The sequence below is a fragment of the Littorina saxatilis genome, linkage group LG3 (assembly GCF_037325665.1).
Source record: "Littorina saxatilis isolate snail1 linkage group LG3, US_GU_Lsax_2.0, whole genome shotgun sequence".
NCBI lineage: Eukaryota > Metazoa > Mollusca > Gastropoda > Littorinimorpha > Littorinidae > Littorina > Littorina saxatilis.
In genome coordinates, this window is record NC_090247.1 from 60,786,043 (window position 1) to 60,802,289 (window position 16,247).

General features: G+C 42.9%; 1 long non-coding RNA gene and 1 pseudogene across 1 annotated transcript in view; one reads left to right on the forward strand and one right to left on the reverse strand.

The window, feature by feature from the left end:
* Nucleotides 1-16,247, reverse strand: part of LOC138962846 (uncharacterized) — a 188,730-nt gene that overhangs the window by 160,624 nt on the left and 11,859 nt on the right. The window lies entirely within an intron of this gene.
* LOC138960953 (uncharacterized) overlaps nt 1-16,247 on the forward strand; it is a 35,356-nt pseudogene that overhangs the window by 14,462 nt on the left and 4,647 nt on the right.

Here is a 16,247-nt window from a genome sequence, read left to right on the forward strand (position 1 = left end):
TTGAAATCCACAATTATCTGTCTCCCCCAGTCCAAAACAAATAGACTGCCGCCAACGTTCCAAAATCCGGAATATTGCTTTTTAGATAAGGCACAAAAAAAAAATAGGTCTGTTTACGGTAACCCGACCGACCCTAGTTTTTAGGCCCGACCCTAATCTTTTTTTTGGATCGTCTGAAAAAAAAAACGCATCCAAAATAGAGCTGTTTGCGCTCAAACAGCAGACGACAGAAGGGAGGTAAGCTCAAAGTACTGTTTATAGTTATGTTGGGCAAAAACAGGGATTGATGAGAAGAAATGAACTGTGAAACATCATAGAGAGGGGAGAAAAAAAAATGGAAAAAAAAAAAAAAAAAGCCGACCAACCGACCCTATTTTTTCACCCTATGTTACCGTAAACAGACCTATTTTTTTTTTGGCCTAAGATAAATGTCGGTCATTTCGCTTCCTGCATTCTCAACAGAAGCAGCATCCAAAGATAAATGATCCTCTGTCATTGTCATTTGTATGTTGCTTATCTTGGTCGTCCACTTTCAAGACAGTAGATAGACGTTCGTGTGAATATTTCGTTTGGTTAAAAACTGAACCAATGGAGCACAACAAGCTTTGGCTATAAATAAGTATATGAATATTTCGTTTTGTCGATATATTTAATAAAGTAAAATTTCATGTAACATTTTTTTTAATTTGATATCCGTCTGTCCGTTTCAGGACCACATTGCCAAAATGGCGTCAGAACCTATGCCCTTGAATCGACCTCTGTGGGAAGTTCAAGTGCTGCACAACTTCCGGGAACCACGTGACACGGTGTTGCTAGTGAGGCTCCACCTAGCGGTGGCAGACGGAGCCTCCATGGTGCGTCTTCTGCAGAACGCTCTCGTGGACACTCAAAAACTGTCCTCGCCCAAATCGGGCTTTGGCGTGGAGGCGGCTAACATGTCTCCTCTGAAGGTACGATTGTAGTGTGTGTGTGTGGGGGGGTAGTCGTGTGTGTGTGTGTGTGTGTGTGTTTGTGTGTGTGTGTGTGTGTGTGTGTGTGTGTGTTTTGGCTCCCTTAAGTTTGTGTGTGTGTGTGTGAATAGTTATGAGAAAAACGACTTTCACTTCAAAGCTATGCAATCCAGAAAAGTAGGTAGACAACGTTTGAACAGACCTTTAGTCCTGATTTATTTGTACCTTTTGGAGATTATCTTTGAAAAGGCAAGAGAATATGTGTTATATTTATCTCAGGAACCCCCTATTAAGACCTATCATGTTAAGACTCCCTATGCCTCTTAAGACCCTGTTTTCTGATTTTTGTTTGTTTGTTTGTTTGCTTAACGCCCAGCCGACCACGAAGGGCCATATCAGGGCGGTGCTGCTTTGACATATAACGTACGCCACACACAAGACAGAAGTCGCAGCACAGGCTTCATGCCTCACCCAGTCACATTATTCTGACACCGGACCAACCAGTCCTAGCACTAACCCCATAATGCCAGACGCCAGGCGGAGCAGCCACTTGATTGCCAATTTTAAAGTCTTAGGTATGACCCGGCCGGGGTTCGAACCCACGACCTCCCGATCACGGGGCTGACGCCTTACCACTAGGCCAACCGTGCTGGTCCCCTGTTTACTGAGATTTTCCGCTCATAACCTCTGTAAATTTACCCCGTATGTCAGACTCCCTCCCATTTTTAAGACCTGACCTCCTCTGAATGTTAGAGGGCTTTAAAAGGGGGTTCCTATGTATTCAAACGCCAACCTCTTTCTTTGCAAGGCGTTCTTCCTCGGCCCCGTCACCTTCTGCCGACGCTACCTGTGCATGAAGAACGACTTCAACTTGCTGCACGGACCTCACGTGCGGCCCTCGGGCGAGATGGCCGTGGCCTGGTCAGAGCCCTTCAGCCTCAGTGCGGCCATCAGGGTCAAGCAGGTGGCCAGGTGCACGCTCAGCGAGCTCCTTGTGTCGGTTGTGGCGGGCAATCTGAGGACATACATGCAGGTATACGAAAAATCTTCTCTCTTTTTTTCTTTTCTTTTCTTTTTTTTTTTTTTGGGGGGGGGGGCTGTCGGGGCTTGGTTGTTTGGTTAGTTATCTACTTAAATATCCGAATTTTCTATTTCTCTTTCCTTCCTTAGTTTTAGATACGAAGAGCTCTATGTACACCGAGAACGGAAACAAATTTGAATCGATCCCGCATAGCCAAATTATTGATAAACCACCAGCAAATAAACCAACCTCTTTTCTCCTTTCTTTCTTTTTTTCTTTCTTTCCTTCCTTCTTTCTTGTTTTCTGTGCGTTTAGGTTTGCTAGTGTGTTTGTTTTCATGTAATTCTTTAAACTGGGCATTATATCAAAAACACTTCTCCAGTTCCGTACAAACCGCACTGGAGCTCCATATAACTACTGGTAGATATTGGAAGCAGATCACTGCTCTGGGTGTAAAGTTGAATTCCAGCATTTGTACCTGCCGTGTTCATAAATAATCCACATGCTGCGAAATTAACATATATACACAGTAAAGTAGATATATGACTGACTTTTAGACGAGGCCGAAGTAGGTGTAAGACAGACGCTCAGATAAATTGCCACGTTTGTCTTGCATCGAAAACTATGGTGGAATTGTACGTAAAGGATTCAGTGCAATGTGAAAAATGGGCTACGATGGCTCTCGTTCTTGGGTTTAATCGAATTTAAAAAGTAAGCTTAGTGAATCGGCAAAAAGCAGCACACAACCTACAAATGAGTTTTAATAATTCATTATTGATGGCTAATTGTTGTCACACTGGAAATGTCAGAATCACAGCAGATGCAGAAAAGTCCTGATACATGGCCGAACGAACTTAATTCAAACTCGCTTTGTCTGTCATGACGACATGATATTATAGATGCGTACAGTTCATGGAGATCAGTGTTAATGATATAAAAGAGTGGATAGATAAAAACAAAATCACCAGGTGAAGATTTGCACCCACATGTTACCGTTTGTTCTTGAAACAGCTGAACAAATCTTTGTGTTTTAAACAAAGTTACAGGTGGGTAATATGGTTCTGGCGATATACTCAAGTGAACCCCAAGCGAAGTTCTGGTTTACACATGTGTTTTTACTACGACTACCACAACATATGTCCAAGCAGCGCCCATTTATTATCATTTATTCCATTACCCCACTGCCTTCAATCTGTGAACAGGGCGAGGGTGTGTACTTACGCTCATTCCAACCGCATGATCAAGGTATGCGATGTGTTTTAGCCTGTGTAAAGCAGGTGTCCAGGTAAATGAATAGCAGGAGTTTGTGATGACTGACGATAGCAGGACACTGTACACACAGGTAGTAAACACAGGTAACAAACACAGGTGGCCAGCCACCGGCACCGTAAACTGTTAGTGTCTGTTGCTAGTGGAAGCAGCAGGGAGCATTTTTACGCAGGCAAGGCATGTTGGGACTTAACTGCTACAGCATATTGCTGTGTTTGACATGGCTTCCTAAAGGAGGTGATAATGTGCACACTACACAAATTACAGGTCTAATCAGTATGCAAATCGTAGGCTCTGGCTTGAAGATCTGTTGGACACAATTCATCACAGTCCATCATTCAGTTGTTTGGGTAATGTTAACGTGTGTTGACCCACAAGGAAATGTTCTAGCACATGCTGGAAACAGTCTTGACAATATGGTCCCCTAGGATAAAGAGTAAACTTCAGTTCGGTTAACATTTAAACAATGTTTGGCAAATGGTCCCATTGGCTTATATATGAACGTTTTACATTTACTCAGTAGATTGAATGTTTTGTACCCCATTTCAAGTATTATGAGGTGGAGTTATTTGACGTGTGTTCAGACTATCGCGGCCATCAAGGTGAAAGGTTCATTTTCTCTCTCTTTCTAAATTCGATCAATGTGTATTTCATTTCTTTTGTTTAAATAGTTTCTGTTTTTTTTACAAATTATTTAATGTTGATCAAAACACTTATTCTTTACCCCTTCAGATTTGCGGAATAAGGAATCCTTACAACATCCACTGCGCACTTCCTGTCGACTTCAGGTCCGAGTACTCTCCGTCGACCGGAAGTTCAGGGGCGGCAACTGCGAGTACTGAGATCGGCAACCACTACTGCATGACGGTTCTCCCCCTTGCCACCAACATTGAGGGTTCTATACCCAGGCTATGGGAGACCAAACAGAGGCTAGAACGGTTCAAAGCCTCGCCAGAAGCGGCCGTGGTGAGCGGGGCCCAGTGGTTCACCAGTTGTGTCTTGCCAGTGGCGTTGTTCCAGCGACTATGGCAGAGGATCTACAGCCGATGTACTATGGTTGTAGCTAACTTGGCTGGTAGGTGACTCTGATTTTTCAAGAATTTATTCGAAACTGATAGAGTTCCATTTGGAAGCGCAGGCAACAATTCGGAGATAAGTCACAGTGGTATTTACCATCACTTGTTTTTTGTTGTGTACCTTGATCGCCCACTTTAAAGACCAATAGGTTGAAGTTCTTGTGAATGTTTCGTTTTGTCTATAGGTAAATGTTCCATCAAATTAACCTGTCTTGTTCTTTGATAATTCAAGAATTAAGTTTAACCGCTTATTTGACAAAAGTCTAAGATTTGGAAGCCGGCCAAGTGCAAGACAAAAAGCTTGAGTTCGTGTCCTAGCTGCATTTTTGTCAATTGTTTCATGTCATGTATTTTGAATAAAATTGTGTTTAAACCAAGACAAAAACTGCTTAATACCCTTGTGTGGCTGGTGATGTGCAAGCCAGTAATAACGTATACTTACGTCCCATTGTCTACCATTATAAATGCACGAAAAAGCCTATCAGCTGTAGGATCCACAGAGTAAATGTGCAATGCTTTGGGTATCTCCTACAGAGATCTTTCAATGTCCATATTTGTTTTGTGGGTTTTTGTCCTCACAAAATGGTCTCTTTGGTATGTGCTGTGTAGATCCCAATGCTTGTTATTAATCTGACCGACATCGGGGTTCAGACCGCAAGATAGTGGGACCTGAAGTATTGTATGGCATACGGTAATGTCATTCGATCCTTTTTTCACCTCTTCTTCTTCTTTTTCTTCTTCTTCTTCGTTCCCGGATTTTCTGAAGCGCCCTTGAAACTGGAGAGTCATTCGATCCCTTTTTCGCTTCTTCTTCTTCTACGTTCCCGGCTGGGGTCCTGATTTGGCCTATTATGGTCCGATGGACCCGAAAAGCAACAGCTAACTAACTAACTAACGTTCCCGGATTTTTTTCACAAGTCCTTTGATTCTGTCCAGGTCCGGAAGCGTCCTTGAAACTGGACAGTCGTGAGATCAAGTGCATGATGTACTGGATGCCTCCTCTACACCACGTGGCCATCACGGTGTCCTTTCTCACCTACGCTGACCAGATCCGCATGGCCGTCATCTGTGACCGCTCCGTACTGCCCAACCCGGAGTTACTCACAAGGGACTTTATACACAAGGTGAGCTCTTACATTGGGGGAGGCTTTGTCTCAAATGTGAGTTGTTATAATGTGTGATACTGCAGATGCCTCTAAATAGAAGAATTCCGGAAATGAGAGGGGGGGGGGGATGGATAAGAGAGAGAGAGAGAGAGAGAGAGAGAGAGAGAGAGAGAGAGAGAGAGAGAGAGAGAGAGAGAGAGAGAGAGCAAAATATAAACTTGACAGATCTATTTTGTCTGTCTCTTTGTCTCTCTGTCTCTGTCTCTCTCTCTTTCTTTCTTTCTCTCTCTCCGACTGCCTTTTTTTTTCTTCCCCCATCTATGCACCCCCCGCCCCCGCCCCCGCCCCCGCCCCCGCCCCCGCCCCCGCCCCCGCCCACCCCCCAAGAGGCCACTCACTCTCCCTTCATCATTTTCTCTCCGTTTCTCTTGCTACCTTTTTATAGCGTGTTCTCACTTTGTGTAACGTTGGCATGACATGGCTGATTCCTCAAATACAACACGTACTCTGTTTTCTGTTCGTGTGCACACAGTTAGAAACAGTGTCCAAACTACTAGCACACAGACGAATTCCAGGAGAACAGCTGAACCACCGTATGGAGTCCATGAACCTCTTGTCCTCCTACACACTGGATGACCTCACTTCAGAGCAGGTCAGTGAACATGGATTTATACGATTTGTTCGACGGGCGCAATGGCTTAGTGTTAAGACGCTCCAATTCTGAAACTATTTGGTGCTTTTCTTTGAAATGTATAAGGACATTGTCACATAGCGTCACTGCCCACGTTTTAAACCGTTTACAATCGTAAATAAATACAATACTACCTAAAGTGGTTGTGATAAATGGTGTTTTCTGGGTGTGTTTTTTTTTTTTTTTTTTTTTTTTTTTTTGGGGGGGGGGGGTTGTGTGGGTCGTAGAGGGACTACAGTTTGTACATAATTCACCTCGTAGAAAATGTGGGACGTGCTCGACCAACATCATTCTGACTGTGTATAACCCAAGTACGCTGTATTCATCATCATCATCATCATCATCATCATCATCATCATCATCATCAGTCCCCTGACTGGGACAGTCGTCAGGGGGGGGGGGGGGGGGGGTCATGTGAGGGCAGAAAATGAAAAATCCCTTTTCCAGGCTGTCCTGCTGGGGGGCTTCAACAGAAGGTCCGGAAGGCTCATCTTTGTCCATTATTTCATGTTGTCGCTGTATTTGAAGAAGCATACAAAAACAGCTTCGTCTTCTTCCTCTTCTTCTTCTGCGTTCATGGGCTAAAACTCCCACGAGTGGGGTTTAAAAAAAAAACAGCGACTGGAACGCATTCCTTTTTTCTGACTACATGTTCCCTGCACGTTCAGATTCAGCTGCATATACACTGAGCCCAAAAAGTTAAGGATATTTTTTCAGTGGTATACCCCAGATGTTAAACAGCAGTTTTTGGGTCAGAAATTAACGTGTATTTTAAGATCTGTCTTTCTTCTGCTCAAAAATGCCTTTCAGGAATCTGAGCAATATTTGGGCATGACGTCACAATCATATTCGTGACCATGCCTACCCTCAAAAATGGCGTTTTTTGACGGCATGGTTCACCATCAACAGTCAAAACGGCGACTTAAACTGAACGATATTTTGCATTTTTTACACCAAAAGGTTTATTTGGTGTCTTACCTAACAAGTCATACAAAGTTCGTTCAAATCCGTCGTGCAGTCAGGCTAATCTAGCGTGTAAAGGAAAGCGACCACTATCCTGAAAAACAGCAAAAAATCCAGGGTTTTTGTGGTGCTTTTGCTGGGTAGCTGCAGTTGATATGCAATACATATAAAACTACAAATAGCAGCCTCTCCAAATTACACAGAACGATGACAAAGACCCTCATCTGGATTCGCGCTAGTACTTGGAGCAAACAGAACCCGAGAATGGACGTTGTAACGGTTTTCCGTTAAACATTTGCAAACGTTCATAACGTCCTAGAAACAAATGTGACATCAATCAATCAATCAATCAATAGGACGCTTACATCGCGCATATTCCGTGGGTACAGTTCTAGGCGCTCTGCATTGATGTTGTGTGAGATGAAATTGTATACGGCCAGTAGATTGCAGCCATTTCGGCGCATATTTACCTTTCACGGCCTATTATTCCAAGTCACACGGGTATAGGTAGACAATTATTAACTGTGCCTAAGCAATTTTGCCAGGAAAGACCCTTTTGTCAATCGTGGGATCTTTAACGTGCACACCCAATGTAGTGTACACGGGGGGAGGTTCGGACACCGAAGAGAGTCTGCACACAAAGTTGACTCTGTGAAATAAATTTCCGCCGAACCTGGGATCGAACTCACGCTGACAGCGGCCAACTGAATACAAATCCAGCGCGCTACCAACTGAGCTATATCCCCGCCCCACAGTTCTGTGTACTTTGCAAAGAATGGTGCCATTATATGTGTGCCAAGTTTCAGAAACATTCTTTCGTGGGCTCAAAAGATATAGCCTCATGACTTTGAAGAAATAAAAAGTAAAATCTCACTCCGCTCTGCTGTTCTATTTTTAGACGATGACGTCTGCAAAACTCATATCAAGGTGGCTGAGTGATCAGGACACACACTTTCCACTATCGAGACAATGCTCTTACAGACTCTTAAAAACCTGGCGATGTCCATCTCCACAGCTCCATTTCGTAGCATTCAAACTGTCTGATTCGTCACAGCAAATGCCAGATTGTGTCTCGCCGCTATCAAGACGACGATGAGAAAAACCCAGTGTTGCCTCCATCTGACGTCATATTTTTGGAATTATATGACGTCATGTCTGCATTCTTCTGTTATTTGATTACCGGTATTTGTATTCTTTCTTATACAGCACAGCTGTGTTCAAAACACGCAAAAAGTTCTTTTCTGCAACTTCTACCGAGCAAGTGATTCGCATCATCCGTGAAAGGCTATACGCATCCTATCGGAGAACGAGAATCAAAATTATAGAAAAAGTCCCCCAAAAAATTGCGCGAAAGACACCAGGGGCAGTATTTTTCACATCTTTTCAAACGATCATACCTTTTGAGCCCGTGAAAGAATATTTTTGAAACTTGGCACACATGTAATGGCACCATTCTTTGCAAAGTATACAAAGTTGCGTGCATGTTACATTTGTTTCTTAGACGTTACAAACGTTTCCAAATTTTTAACGGAAAACCGTTACAACGTCCATTCTTGGATTTTGTTTGACCTAAGTACTGGAACATATCCAGATGAGGGTGTTTGTCATCGCTCTGTGAAATTTGGAGAGGCTGCTATTTGTAGTTTTAGATTTATTGCATATCAACTGCGGCTACCCAGCAAAAACACCATAAAAACCCTGGATTTTTTGCTGTTTTTCAGGATTGTTGTCGCATTCCTTTACACGTTGGATCAGCCTAACTGCGCAGCGGATTTGAACGAAATTTGTATGACTTGTTAGGTAAGACACCAAATAAACCTTTTGGTGTAAAAAATGCTAAATATTATTCAGTTTAAGTCACCGTTTCGACGGTTGAAGGTGAATCATGCCGTCAAAAAATGCCATTTTTTAGGGTAGGCGTGGTTACGGACATGTGACGTCATACCCAAATATTGCTCAGATTCAACAAACACATTTTTAAGCAGAAGAAAGACTGATCTTCAAATATACGTATATTTCTGACCCAAAAATTACTGTTTAACATCTGGGGTATACCACTGAAAAAATATCCTTAACTTTTTGGGCTCAGTGTAGCTCTCTCTGCAGACAATGTGTGTGTGTGTGAGTGTGTGTGTGTGTGTGTGTGTGTGTGTGTGTGTGTGTGTGCAATTGTGTGTGTTTGTGTGTGTGTGTGTGTGTGTGTGTGTGTGTGTGCGTGCGTGCGTATGCGCGCGCGCGTGTGTGTGTGTGTGTGTGTATGTGTGTGTGTGTGTGTGTGTGTGTGTGTGTGTGTGTGTTCGGAAGGCAAAAGGAAAACGGGCGTATTTTAGTGTGCATTCGCTTCACTGAATGCTTAATCACGCCTCAGCGTTCTTGTTTCTGACTCCATTTTCCCTGCACGTTCAGATTCAGCTGCAGATGGCTCTGGTTCAGCAAGAGCTGCACGACATGAAGTTCCAGCTGGATTCGGGGTCGTCTCACAGGATCACTGCCAACGACACGCAGTTGTGTCAGCGCATCGAGCAGCTCAAGGAACGCTTCAGGGAACTGTTGATGCATCTCAGGAAGCGGCGCGCCTTGGAGGCTGATAACGCTGTCATCCTGTCTGAAGAGGTGAGTTAAAAACACATAAAAACACATATTATTGAAGTGAATGACTTTTGTAAAAACTTACACGAAGAGTGCTCAGAAAAGAATCGGGAGGCAGTTGTCCGGGGGGAAATTGTCTTCCCATAGTGGGTTGCAGTTGTCCGGGGGGCAATTGTCCTAGGAGGGGCAATTGTCCGGGGGGCAATTGTCCAGGGGGCAATTGTCCGGGGGCAATTTGCCTGCTACCAAAAAAAATAACCCGGGGCAATTGTCGGGAGCAATTGACACAGGAGGCAGTTGTCGGGGGACAGTTGTCCGAGGGGCAATTGGCCTAGAACTGAGAAGTATTTCTATTTTATATCTGCTTTGTTTACTATGTTGACATTGATTTGTCTTTGACTTGGCTTATTATTTCTCCGAAAAAGTCCAATTCTTTTTCTTCTTTTTTTTATTTAGAATAAGGGCATATCAATCAGAATTAACATGTTACAGACTGAACAGGTTTTAACACCTTCCAATTTTGTTAGCACGTGAATAGTGTCGGCATGCCAATGTGGAGCTCTTCCCAATCCGGCGAAGAACAATGTCTTTCATGTGCCTGGCGGTCCTAATAGTAACTGCAATGCTGTGTTTGAGTTTGTATGCGTGTTGTAGATACTTGGGTGCTTGATGTTATACTATTATAAAATTATATCATCATGCAGTGTTGTTCCCAGGCCTCGGTCTTCGGTCATTAACGCATACCTTTTTTTTATCTGACACATTCAATCAATCAATCAATCAATGAGGCTTATATCGCGCATATTCCGTGGGTACAGTTCTAGGCGCTCTGCAGTGATGCCGTGTGAGATGAAATTTTATACGGCCAGTAGATTGCAGCCATTTCGGCGCATATTTACCTTTCGCGGCCTATTATTCCAAGTCACACGGGTATAGGTAGACAATTATTAACTGTGCCTAAGCAATTTTGCCAGGAAAGACCCTTTTGTCAATCGTGGGATCTTTAACGTGCACACCCAATGTAGTGTACACGGGGGGAGGGTTCGGACACCGAAGAGAGTCTGCACACAAAGTTGACTCTGAAATAAATTTCCGCCGAACCTGGGATCGAACTCACGCTGACAGCGGCCAACTGAATACAAATCCAGCGCGCTACCAACTGAGCTATATCCCCGCCCCATTGCTCTGACCCAAGGCCTATCGAATGTCCGATAGTTTTGACAAGCGGGATGTCTTCTGAAACAACATTGTTCTCTGGCCAGGACATTCTGACCAATATGTATAAGTTACAGCTCCGTCCATCCATGGTATCGTCTGATATTTTGTCGAGACTGGGTCAATGAATATGATGACGTCACTCGAGGCTCTGCCGAGAGTGACGTCATATTCTTTCACCCCGTCGAGACAAAATATCACGCGATACCATGGATGGACGGAGCTGTAACGTATATATGGCATGACCAAAGTAAAGAGAATTTGTCATGGGATGTGGAAACAAATCATTGGAAATTCACCATGGGCAATCAACCCAAGCCTAGAAGTTGTAGAACTATATTTTGTTTCAGTTTTGGCAAGGCCAGTTTTGTCCAGTTCCGGAAAAGACATCATGAATTCATTCACCCTGCCGAGACGAAAAAAACAATTCCATGGATGAAAACGTATAAGCTTATATCCCGTGACGCATCAAAGCTAAATTTTGTTTTGAAATGTCTTCACAACGTACAGATAACTTATAACGACATAATCGCCTTCACAAGACAGGAAAAACGCACACTTTGTTTTTCGTCTGCTACAAATCTAGTCTTGTTGGTTGACGGAGAGAATAAAGCTTCAATCGTACCTTCATCAACAGGAATAAATGCTCAATCCGCTGTCAGTTCGCAACTGAACCTTGTTTTATTTCTTTAACTTTTTGGTTAACATTGAAACGGCAATCCAAAAGAGTTTTTCAGCTGTTTCAAGACACAGGCTTAGCTCCTTCTTTTGAGTTGCTTTTCAGTCTAAAATGACACCGGAAGCGAACAAATTGTGGCGTATACTGTCGTCACAAAAAGACGTCAACACAAAGTTACACGCAAAGCGAAAGAGACTTTGACGTCATTTACTTTTGTTCGGAATTTTCCGTCTGTTCCTAGCTTGTCAGTGAAGACCTGACGTGAGTAAGCTTACCCAAAACGTCTTTGTTCTCTATTCACATTGCAGCTGTGAAATATTCAGTCTTGTGTCTCGGTCGTGTAGGTACAGAGTTTGCTTCTGCAATCATTGTGTTCGTGTTGATGACGGCTTCATAAGACAAATCAGCGAATCTATCGTGAGGAAGACGTTTATGTACAAATCACCGAACCCAACCCATTTTTTTGTGTGCATTTTTCTGAAGATTAAACTGCATGTGGTTAATTTCATCCGTTTAATGCTTGTCGAAACGAGCCATAAGGCTTTAGAATAAAAGATTTTACGCATTGCTTGGTCATCTTGATCACAGATGAGGTCGCAGTTTGTAGGTTGAATCTATGAATCGGCCAGAGATAGATCTGCATTTCTGTTACGACCTTCCAGATTATCAACAGCGGGTTCATGGTCGGAATCAAGAGGTCAAATTTGCGTGGCTCCCAATCATTTCATGAAAGATTTCCATTTTCTTGTTTCTGCGGCTGCGCAAGTTATTTTGCCTAGGTCATGGCCGAACTTTAGGCCTACGGAGAAATATCGCTGGATATTTTCTCCCTAGATTAACAGAGACAAAGAAGGGAAGTCATGCTGTATTAACAGCTATTGTGTTTTCAGCGTAGCAATCGGGCTCGATATTTAGACGAGACAAGTATAATGCCGACGAGTCGAAGACGAGTCGCATTATACTTGTTCGAGTCTAAATATCGGACCCTATTGCTACGATGAAAACACAATAGCGTTTATATAGCTATTCTGACATCAAATTCTGTGTTAAAATCATGTTTTTGTCAGCAACAAGTACCAGAATGGTCCATGTCGTTGATTGCAGACGACGGTTCCCTTTCCGCATGAAGCCACGGAAATAACCGAACATTGAAAAACCCACGGACATGTATTACGGAGAAAACTCGAGATAACCGGATGTTTAGCATTACGTCAATATGCTAGGAATCATATGACGTCATGACGTATCACGCTTGCCTACGTAGATTGTATGTTCGAAAGTCTGACTTATGTTGTGAATTCGCGTGGTGAAGACTGCGGTAAATCTGTAGATGATAAGAGAACAAGGATAATTGTCTCAGAAGAAACGACTAAATGTTTCAGACCAATAACTTCATTTCAACATTGCACTATACAATGGACGTTCTATGTGACAGGAGAGTTTGCTTATGTGATTTTGTGTTAAACATTGGAGAGATCGTCTGCTAGAATCAGAGATAGGTCGCTTCAGATTGCAGCTTCTGGAAATTTGCAAGGTTTGTTGCCTGTTAAAGAACTGGATTTTACTAGTAATGTATGTCATGTACATTAAGCAACAACATAAACACACACAAAGCAAATGGCATCGTCTGTCGACTTGTCACATAAACAAACCTGGCGAGGTATGCGTGTACTTTATACACGTGAAAGAAACCGGAACCATGCGTCTTTGTTATTGCCAATATGCTTTTGGATATTGGCAAAAATGGCCGACTTCCGTAGCATTATGCTTTGATGATCGGAAAAGGGATGTGTGAGACCATCCAATCACAGCCCCGAATTCCCCCACGTGTCCATCAGAATAGCTATATAATTATATTATGAATCCAGATCCAACTGGCCTATTGTCTTCTGTGTCTGGGAACAAACACTGTATTAGGATAAGGATAAGATTCATATAGTCATGTGAGGTTAACCTCATGGAAATTCGGGCGGCTTTCTCCCTGGGGAAAGCGAGCTGCCATACAGAACACGGCGCTACCCATTTTTTTGTTTTTTTCCTGCATAACTCATAACTCATAACTCGTACCTTCGTGTATTCATGTTTCCAAGCCCTGAGACCGTGATGTTGTAGGCTGATTTTGTACTCATCTTTTCATAACTGTACTTTCAGGACGAGTTGTTCGACTCGGACAGCGACAAGCCGGGAAGACCGTTCAGAAGACGCACGCTGTCCATCTCCTCCAAGATGTCCACAACCTCTGTGTCCTCCCAGCTGAGGCCTCTCTCCACCGCCTCCACCTCCAACCTCCCCTCCCCCTCACACACCTTCTCTTCTCCCTGGCCAGAGTCTGGGGTAAGTATCGTACGAGGATGGTGTGTGTATTGATACTTACCAGGCATTGTCTTGGCTTCAGTGTCCTAGCAAGATGTTAGTTTGTAACGACTGCTTGGATTCTGTTTTTGTGAAAAGATTTAGACTTTACCTGAGTTATAAGACCTGCTTTTAGTCTCTAACATAGAAATCACCTTGGATTTTTTTTGTTTAGCCTTTTTCTTTGTGTGATTGTAGAATAGAGAGAAATGTTTTGTTCTAAAGTCTAGATCTAATAATATTGCTCAAGTGCTCATAGTCTTCATTTTTAAGTTGAAAGCTTGTATCACGCTTACAGATGCAACTCTTAGTTCCCAGTACTAAAACCTATCTGACTTACTCTGTACTAATGCTTGCAGATGTACAGTATGTGTTTATATTGTTTACTTTATTTTTGATTCCTATAGTGACTGTTGAATGTGATAGCAACCAACCATGATGTTGTGGTAGATAGTTGATCTTTTCTTTCTGTGTTTCATTTTCCGGCTTTATCTATTTTAGTGCATTCGCAGCAACAGTTTTGCGCATAACTAATTTTTTTATTTGTTTTAAAGGCAGAGTAAGCCTCCCGTAAACCATCACAGATACGGTCAGGCTTTTACACACAGTACAAACACCCTTTCATTTAAACACTCACCAATTGAGAACATCCTAGGTGCCCTCCGTAAAGAGCGAACAATTTTCAAAGAATTTATTTTTGCGTGGTTTATCTTACCCCTGAGCCATCGTGAACCCGTGTGATCCAGTTTTCCCTTTTCACAATGCAGTCGTCATAGTTAGTCATTTGAATGCGACTCGACGTGAGCTTATCTACAATAGCACGTTTTTTTATGCACGAAACAACGGCTGTGGTTCACAAGAACTCTAGCGATAGCTTTTGACTGTTGAGAGGAACGGCGATTTGCACTGATAAACCGGCCGTCGTCAGCTACGACCCTTGCGTGACCCTGCTTCCGGGCTTTTCTTTTTTTTAAACTTTCACAACTTCGAATTGTTCTGATCTTGTCTTGATGAAAAACGAATTCTTTTATGATTAAAGAATGTTTGTGTAACAAGCTGTCAATTTATTATTTAGATTTTAAAAGTTAGGTCTAGCGCAAAAACGAGGCGCCGTTGTTGTTAACGGAACAAGTCTACGAAAATAAATTCTTGGAAAATGTCTCACGCTCGACAGAAAGCAGCCAGGATGTTCCCGTTCGGTGAGCGTTCAAATGGAAGTATGCTTGTACTGTATTTAGACGCTCGGGGAGCTCTGTGATGGTTTACGGGAGGCTTACTGTGCCTTTAAATTCAGTACTAAAGACAGGGCGGGGATGTAGCGCAGTCGGTAGCGCGCTGGATTTGTACCGGATCCAGTTGGCCGGTGTCAGCGTGAGTTCGTCCCCACGTTCGGCGAGAGATTTATTTCTCAGAGTCAACTTTGTGTGCAGACTCACCTCGGTGTCCGAACACCCCCGTGTGTACACGCAAGCACAAGACCAAGTGCGCACGAAAAGGATCCTGTAATCCATGTCAGAGTTCGGTGGGTTATAGAAACACGAAAATACCCAGCATGCTTCCTCCGAAAACGGCGTATGGCTGCCTAAATGGCGGGGTAAAAAACGGCCATACACGTAAAATTCCACTCGTGCAAAAAACACGAGTGTACGAGGGAGTTTCAGCCCACGAACGCAGAAGAAGAAGAAGAAGAAGTACTAAAGACAGCTTACTCAAGCTTACCAAACATTCATGCTCACATTGCTCTCAGTGGAAGTAACTATTTTTTAAGCAGTAGAGGAAACTTATTCATTTTCGAATCAGAAAAAGTGACGCTACAATCAATTAGTTCTGTGCATAATTCAGTCACTCAGTTAAAAAACGAAAAGAATAGAAAACTGTTACAAATAATAGGTGAAAAGCAGTAAAGCGGCTAATAGTCACACTTACTGTTTCACCTTCAAATATGTGTTTAAACAACCCTAAAAGACCCTGACAAGTTAAGTCAGTCTTCATTCTTCAAAATCTAACAAACAACGTTTTGACAGAGATGGTGCCTAAACTGTTGGGTTTTAAAACAGAGTTGTCCAAGTGTTGTTATTGATTTCTGTTCTTAATCAACAACTGCTACCCCCTGTGTCTAGTATCAGCCTCTTGTTTGTGTTTTTAACCAAGAAATGTTCCTCGCTATTGTTTTGTTTTTGGGGTGTTTTTTGGTGATTTCTGTACAAATGTTGTGTACACGGTGTTGTTTGTGAACCCTGTGCGTCTTTTTCTCTCAGGCTTACTCCACACGTACTCTCTAAGCCAAGCACTGGTAAGTATAACGTATAATGCTTTGCTGCTGGAAAAACTACGCA